General features: G+C 26.5%; 1 long non-coding RNA gene across 1 annotated transcript; it reads right to left on the bottom strand.

Moving 5' to 3' along the window:
• Positions 1-4,572: 4,572 nt before the first annotated feature.
• Positions 4,573-5,150, bottom strand: LOC136074987 (uncharacterized). The gene is made up of 2 exons (XR_010635626.1): positions 4,940-5,150; positions 4,573-4,762 (listed from the first exon to the last, which is right to left on the bottom strand). It is a non-coding gene; the product is annotated as an uncharacterized LOC136074987 (long non-coding RNA).
• Between the last annotated feature and the right edge of the window lie 3,609 nt (positions 5,151-8,759).

Genomic DNA, 8,759 nt, shown 5'->3' with positions numbered 1-8,759 from the left:
TTGTATTAATATCATTTTAGTTAATTAATTACAATTAGAGTAAAAAACATTGCTGAAGTTAAAGGTATTGCCTCTTACTTTTAATCTGTAAGTATTTTCAATATTAAAAATATGATATGGAGATATTAGTATGCATATTAGTAAATTAATTCATACATTAGTCTTAACTTAGGAAATTATGGGTTGAAAGTCACATTGCACCTCAGCTGAGCTCTTAGTTATTCAACGGCTTAATAACAGTGAAAAGTCTTATAGAGAGATTTCAAAATTAACTAAGCGTTCTGTTGGAATGGTTCAAAACGCTCTTAAATTAAAAAATATGTGAGGGAAACTAGAGATCGCAAAAGAAAAACAAATTACAGAAAAGATAAATTAATTATTCGTGAAGCTAAAAAAGATCCATTTATCTCCAGCAACACCATTAAAGAAAACTTAGAGCTAACGTAACAGCACGAACAATTAGAGGGCGTTAAGTTGAAGATTAATTGTTTTCAAGATCATCTAGAAGTGTACCTTATTGAACAATCGACATATAAAAGCCGGAAAAGAGTTTTGTCATAAATATTCTGCATGGAAAAATAAAAAATGGGGCACAGTTTCGTGGACAGATGAATCTAAATTTAATATCTTATATAATATATGACGGATCAGATGGTGAAATGAACAAAGAGCTTGAGAAACTAAGAGAATGGTGTATATCAAACAAATTGTCCATAAATATTCAAAAAACAAAGTATACTTTCTTCCATCGTCTTTATGATAAAGACAACGTTCCTTTAAAACTTCATGATCTTTTTATTAATAACTCTTATGTCAAAAGAGAGCGTTCTTTGTTGTTTCTAGGTGTAGCTTTTAGATAAAAATGTAACGTGGAAAGAGCACATATGTATAATCCATAATAAAATCTCAAAAAATATAGGCCTCTTATATAAAGCAAAACAGTTGTTAAACCAAACTTGTTTGAAATTTATTTATTTTTCTTTTATTCATTGCTATCTAAATTACGCTAACGTTGCTTGGTGCAGCTCTAATGTTTCTAAAAATAAAAAGCTTTTTATTAAACAAAAACGCGCTGTTAATATTATTGGAAATGTATATCGCTTCTCGCACACTAAATTTATTTTTAATAAATTTAAAATACTTAACATATTTCAACTTAATTTATATCATGTTCTTATATTTATGTTCAAAGTAGATAATAAAATGGCACTCATTTTATTTAACTCATTTTTTGAAAAAATAAATCATTTATATCCAACAAGATTTTCAAATAACAATTTTATTCAACCAAAAGCATATTATTCTGCTACTATGTTCTCGATTGCAATCAGAGGACCTAAATTATGGAACACATTATAGGATAATGAGTTAAAAAAAGTTCTTTTTCTTGATCAATTTAAAATTAAAATAAAAAATAAACTTTTGATAATTGACAACGAACAAGACTTCTTCTGAAACTTTTAAATAGGAGTAATCAATCGTTTTATTTACTTGTTATTTACTTTATTTTTGATCATATTTATTTTTGATTTTATTCTGAGTCTTTACCTTTCTTTGATGTTAATGTTTTATCTCATTTTTATTTATTTTTAAATTCAAAATCTTAATAAATAAAAGTTTGAAAAGAAATAAAACTATGAGTGTAAAAAGTATTTTTTATATTTGCATTTTATGCATATATTACATTGTGATAACGGTAATACTTTTTTTGTTATATATATTCTTGTTTTGAAGGGGCTTGGCAATAAAACTGAATTTGTCTTCTTCTCTTCTTCTTGCCCCAGCCGTGTTTATACATTTTGTAAAAGTCTAATTTTGTAAAAAAATTCTTTATGACAAAATACACACATGAAGAAAATAAAAAAAAAAAAAAAAAAAAAAGGTAAGCAGTTTGTCCGCAGACCACCAAATAAAGAGTTTGACCCACATTACACTAAAAAAACAATTAAATTTGGTGGTGGAAGCATTATGGTGTGGGGATGTTTCTCGTCATCTGGTATTGGTCCTATGTTTTTAATAACAGACACTATGACAGCTAATATTTATACTAATATACTTAAAGAAATAATGCTTCCTTATGCTGAGGATAACATGCCGCTGCTCTGGACATTTCAACAAGATAACAATCCAAAACATACAGCTTCTATCACAAAGAGATGGCTTAAAATTAATGGTATAAGCCAATTGGACTGGCCAGCACAATTGCCAGATTTAAATTCAATAGATAATTTATAGAAAATTGTAAAGGATTAGGTTGCAAAACAAAAGCCGAGGCTTTTGTTTTGCAACCTCAAAAAAGGGATCTGTTCGAGGCTGTGAAAACATCATGGTACGCTATTCCACAATCAACATGCCAAAAATTGGTCTACAGCATACCCAAAAGACTAATCGAAGTTAAAAAAAAATAAAGGACATGCAACAAAATATTAGGAAATTTTTATAATTATTATATTAAGTGATTGATAAACGTTTTTCTGGAAAAAAGAAAAGTTTGTTTTTGTTCTTACTTGTTTTTAATTACTTTTGTTAAATATTTGTTCTGAAAATATTGAACTTTTTTGATTTTTTCAAACATACGATCAAATTAACCATTTCTGTTTTTATTATTTTTTCACTAAATTTCCGGCTACTTTAAACAAAATTATTAGTAACATGAGAAAAAATGAAAAAAACTCAATAATATTTTTTAAAATATGATTTTTAACAACAAAGTTCATAAAAACATAAAAATTAATATCAGTTAACATCAATTGCTGTGAATAAAAAGCATTTTTCTAAATGTTTAGAGTGTATTATTTTTTCCACAATAGCATTAACATCATTTGAATTTATAAAGGAAACCTGAGGCAGAGGGAAAGAGACTAAAACAAAAAAAAAGCAGCCTGTGCAGAAAGAAAAAAAAAAAGTTAGGCCTAACTGTGAGGCCTGATTTATTTACCAAGGATAGAATACATGTGCAATACATGCAAAGTAAGTGAATACATGTCAATTGCAATACCTACAACTGTTAGTTGTGTAAACACGAGTATGTGTAAGTGTAAATACAAGGTAGGTGAATAGTCATCTAATCAGTGCATTTGGAAAGAAAAAACAGTCAGCAGTGAAACAGCTGGTGGGAACTGAGAGAAATGCAAATGATGAACAAAGGAAGCATAAACACCCTGATAAATCTTGGCCTCTAAAAACCAGAATACATCATCAAAATCAAAAAAGCTATTATTCTGCATTATCTGCACCTAGTATGTCAACACTGATCAGAGTCATAGCCATCAGACACACTTACATTTGTGTGAGTCTGGAAAAATCAAAAAAGCCAATGTTTGGATTTCTTAGCAAAAGTGGATTGAATAAACATCATCGCATGCTCTAGACCTGTTTTTGTCTAGATGCTCAGCATCTGAAATCCTTGGAATTGTGTTATCTTGGAATTGTGTTGTCCCTTTAAAAAAAAGGACAACACAATTCCCAACATTTTTCACAAGAAACTCCTGTTTTTACTTAATCAATATGAACACAAAAATAACAACACAAAAACCAATTATTTATATATTAGAACATCTAAATGTGCAAGTTTTATTTGAATTCATAGAAAATGGTTTAAAAACTATTGGTGCTGCTTGTCAGTTAGTACAAACTAATAGCTGTCTGTAAGTGTTATAGATTTATTCTTATTTACAAAAATTATTCACTTAAAAAATTTTTTTTTAATGATTGCTTAAAAAATATTAACTTTTATATAACTATTATTATTAAATGTTAAAGATAATTTTTTATGGAATATTTTAATGTTTAAAGTAAACAGATACAATCCTTTTATTTTTAACTAAAATAATAACATCTCATGATACCTCGCGATAATAACATCTTAGACCTCGTGATAATAACATCTTAGACCTCGTGATAATAACATCTTAGACCTCGTGATAATAACATCTTAGACCTCGTGATAATAACATCTTAGACCTCGTGATAATAACATGTTAGACCTCGTGATAATAACATCTTAGACCTCGTGATAATAACATCTTAGACCTCGTGATAATAACATCTTAGACCTCGTGATAATAACATCTTAGACCTCGTGATAATAACATCTTAGACCTCGTGATAATAACAGCTTAGATCTCGTGATAATAACATCTTAGACCTCGATTTATTTCAGTTTAATTATTAAATTTCATTTAATGAGAGAAAAAAAAAATAAAGTTATTCATAAAATGATGAAACTTTTTTTTTAGCTAGTGTATTTAATAAAGTTAAATCAACATAAAACTAAAATTAATTGAAATCTTAAAACTTTAAAAACTATTGCTGTTGCCTATAGTATAGCCTTTTGTTGGAATATTTTATTGAAAAGAAAAAAAGAAATACAACATTAACAAATGTTGCTATTAAATTAACTAAATGTTTAACAAATGTTGCTATTAAATTAACTAAAGAAAAAAACAAAACAAAAAAAACATAATGGTCGTACCCTGAGATTCACGTTGCTCTTTCTCTCGTCTTAGTTTTTCTATCATTTCTTCTATCTCTTGAGTACTCATTTCTTTTGTAGGAATTCCTACACCCACATGATTATGTGGAGGAGGGGCATAAGCAGGAGGATCATAAGCTGAATGAGGGGCATAAGCTCGAGGATCATCACGTGCCCCATAAGCTGGAGGTGGAGGGCCTCGATAGGGCTCCCGTAAAAAACTTAAGTACATATCAAAATTTCGTGCTACTAATGAGAGACAATCATCAAGAGGCATGTTTCGGTGTTCTATCAAAAAAAAATCCAGCTGTGTAATAGTGATGATACAAAAAAGTAAAAATTCTTTAAAAAAGCCTCCCAAAAACTAAAAATAACGCATATATATAAAAAATCTTAACCTTGATAATAAAAAGCAGCCTAAAAAACCACACTGCAATCACACATAATTGTTTGGAAACTTCTTACCCTGTCTAGTTCCATGTAAAATATTAAGAGAGTTTCAGGAACGATGAATAGCATTTTGAGGTGCAACAACTACAGCATAAAGAGTTCCAAGTCTTGCAACTCTATCAACTGCATCAGCAGGTGTAACATCAGGAGGTGGATATCCAATGTTACAAACAAGTCCTATGCTTCTTAAACGACTTTCAACTTCTTCAGCATATCGACTAGTAAAAACAAAATAATCTATGAATCCATAGACATTATTTTATGTATTCACAGATTAATCAATTTACAATAGTTTTTTACTAAATTTAAATAGATACGAAGAAGGTCATACAGATTTTATAGATTTAAAGCAAATTAAAAATAAATTTGAAAAAAAAAATAAAAGAAAAAGAAGTTTTTCAAATGGATTTAATATCAAGTCTTATAAAAGTATTAATTTCTCAGAATTAAGTTTCCTGAATAAAAAAAAATCGAATCTTATAGAAATTAACTCATTAGATGTTCTTAGCATATTGTTAAATCAGTGATAATTTTTTTAAGGCTATTCATCTTTCCATAGAATTGGTAATTCTTAAAGCCTGTTTATCAATATTACAACAATAGCAATAAAATTTTTAAAAAAGCTTTAATTTTAACTGAAGTATATTTTATGAGAAATCAAAATGTTTACGAATGCTTTATTGCAGAGCTTGTTTTGGGTTTTCTTTGTGTAATATTTTATCACTTTAATTGATTTAAAAAAAAAAAAAAAAAACTTATTAAAAATATTTTCAATGTAAGAAAAGTTTTATTAAAAAAAAGATTTACAAGTCTTTGTTTAATAAATGCTTAGCCTTTAATCATACATTTTGCTAATAAATGCTTAGTCATAGCTATTATCTCTATCATGTATTTTGCTAAACTTTCTCATCTCAAGTAAAATATATCATTAAAATGTAAATAAAAACAGCTTTGAATAATAAAAATGAAACTAAAAGTGTTTTTTTTTGAAGATATTTTTTTTATTTTACACCATTAGGTTGCCATAGGTATGATATTATAGGTAGAAAAGCGTGATAATTATAACTTTTTTAAAGGTAAAATAAATTAACTATTTTCAGAGGGTTATTCTCAAAGTAGTATAGCAAAACAATTAAAAGTATATTCAAAGTAAGTGTAAAATGCTTTATGTATAAACTTGACAAATCTATAGTAAAAAATTATGGTAGAAAACCTGTGAGTACATCACAAGGATTTTTTAAGAATATTAGTAATAGCGAGTCCCACACAACATCTGCAAGATTATCATAACTTGCTATGGAAAGGGGTATTACTATTAGTTTGAGGTTCAGAGTTATTACTATTAATTTGAAGTTCAAAAGTATTACTATTAGTTAGAGGTTCAGGTTAAGGTTGTGTTATGACTTTGGTTTAGTTGCAAGAAGACCAGCCATAAACCTTTTATTAACTCCAGCATAATTGCAGGCCAGAACTTAGAACAGCCAAAAAAACTTACATAAATATAACAATACTATTAGAGTGTCACAAAAAACAAACTTTTTTTGAAAATACCTCCTCTTACTACCCCCCCCCTCTCCAATGTGCTCTATAATAAAAAAAAAATAGACTTAAAAAATAATAGAAAAAAAAATATTTTTATGTGTACCCTAAGACTTTAAAACAGATCAGACAGGTCCCTAATATTATCAACAAAAAAATTCTTTAAAAGTATGTCACATTAGGTCTCAGAAGAAGTAATATTATATAAAAATAATTATAGATTATATAAAAATAATAATCATATAAATCTTGTTAATTCTTTAATTATAAAAGCATGAATTTTATTGATCCAATTCACTGTATAGTAAATTAAAAGACTAAAAACCTTTGAAAAATACCATTTATACTGTACAAGTATGATTAAAAACTAAAACTTTTTGTTGCAAATGAGTATGAGTCTCATCCGATACGAAGTTTATGGAAGGTGATTTTTAAACATAAAACAAACGAGTTCCGAAACATAACTACTAGTTTCTCTTATGCATATATCAAAAGAAGGAAGTCGAGAGAACATATAGCGTTGCAAATAATATGTTAGCAGATAAAAATTATAAAAATCTAAAAAAAAAGACTCATTGTGATGTAAATAACTTATTATGAAGGTATTTATTTTTTTATCCTTTTTTTAATTCATTGCCAATTCAATTCTATAAATTCAATGAAATAAAAAGGTTTTATGACATAAGTTTATTTCACAAACATAAATTACGATCACAAGTAGCTTATTAATAACTGATAAAACCTATTTATAAAAAAATTATTTATAAATAAATAATAATTATAAACAGCTTATTAATAACCTATTTTTAAATTAATTATAATCTTTATTAAAAATAGTTCATTAAAATAGTTGATATAAAATTAATCATCAGTTAAGAAATTAACCTCCTCGCATAAAATAACGAAAAACTAAATTGTAATAAAGCAAACAAAAAATTATTATGTTACGTATAAGATTGTTTTAAGAAAAAAAAAACCTTTTCAAAATACAAATTTAGATTTTATTTGCAACTTTTGTTTTAGTTAAATATTATAAAAACATTGTTTTAATGATTTTTAATGCAGATTAAAAATAAATTTAAATATAATGCGATACTTAAAAAGACACTAATGATGCAATTTAACTTTTAACTATATAAATATATAAGCTGAGCTGAGTTACATTAATATACTCAGTACTGGACCCAGATGTAATCCCATATTGTTGGACCAGTACGGGCACTCTAACTAAAAATTCCATAAGTTATAAATTTTAACATGAAGTCTAACATTAAATAAAAGCAAATAAACACAAAAAGAAATGTATTTTTTTTGTGCTTTTATTTGAAATGTCATTTTTGTTAAACAAACATAACATTTTATAGCTATAACAATAGTGGTGAACTTTATCAATGTTGCTTACTTATATTTTATATATAAGTATATACATGAATTTAAGTAATGATTAAATTAAGTTTAAATTGAAGTTAAATTGTGTTGTTAGTGTATTTTAAAGCTCCGTGATGTAACTAAATTTAATTTTAAATCACGTTAAAATCTTTTAAACAATAACTTCAACAAAAACTTTAAAAAGAAATCTAAATTTGTTTTTTGTAAAAGATTATCTTTTATCATATTTTTTCTTCCTAAAATTATTTTATAGATAACATCTTTTGTTTGTTTTATTACAATTTAGTTTTTTTATTGTTTTTTTAAATATTTAATGAACTATTTTTAATAAAAATTGTAAACAGTTTATAGATATATTCTATAAGTTACCAAAAGATATTTGTAAACACAACTTGTGTTCATAAATAAATGTGCCAAACTTAAATTGATTTTGAATTAAAAACAAAAAGTTTTGATTCCATAGCAAAAAAAAAATTACTTAAAATACTTCTTATTTCTTAAAACAAAAAATAAAAATAAAAAAAAGTTTTATCTCTGTATTTACAGATTTAAAATTTATCATGGAGACTTACGCAAAATAATGTTTTAATGTAATGAATTAGTTTGCAAATAAAAAGGAAATAGTTATTTCTTTAAGAAGTACTGTGAAACCATTTTACATTGGAAATTTCACAACCGGTACCGCACAAAACATTGTCGTTATGCAATGAAATCTCATAACAAGCTTATTTCAGCTCGGCAACATTATTCAAAATTATTGTCAGCGCTTGTATTGGTGAGTTTCTTAATCAACAATGCTGATCTGATAGTGATTGTAAGTGCTGGTATCAGGAATGATAGTTGATTTGAATAGCTATATTATTTAGTGGGAGAATCATGTTAATATAAATAATGTAAGGACACTCTG

Source organism: Hydra vulgaris, chromosome 01 (assembly GCF_038396675.1).
Source record: "Hydra vulgaris chromosome 01, alternate assembly HydraT2T_AEP".
NCBI lineage: Eukaryota > Metazoa > Cnidaria > Hydrozoa > Anthoathecata > Hydridae > Hydra > Hydra vulgaris.
Note: the sequence above shows the minus strand (reverse complement) of the source record. Positions and strands in the feature narration are given on the sequence as shown.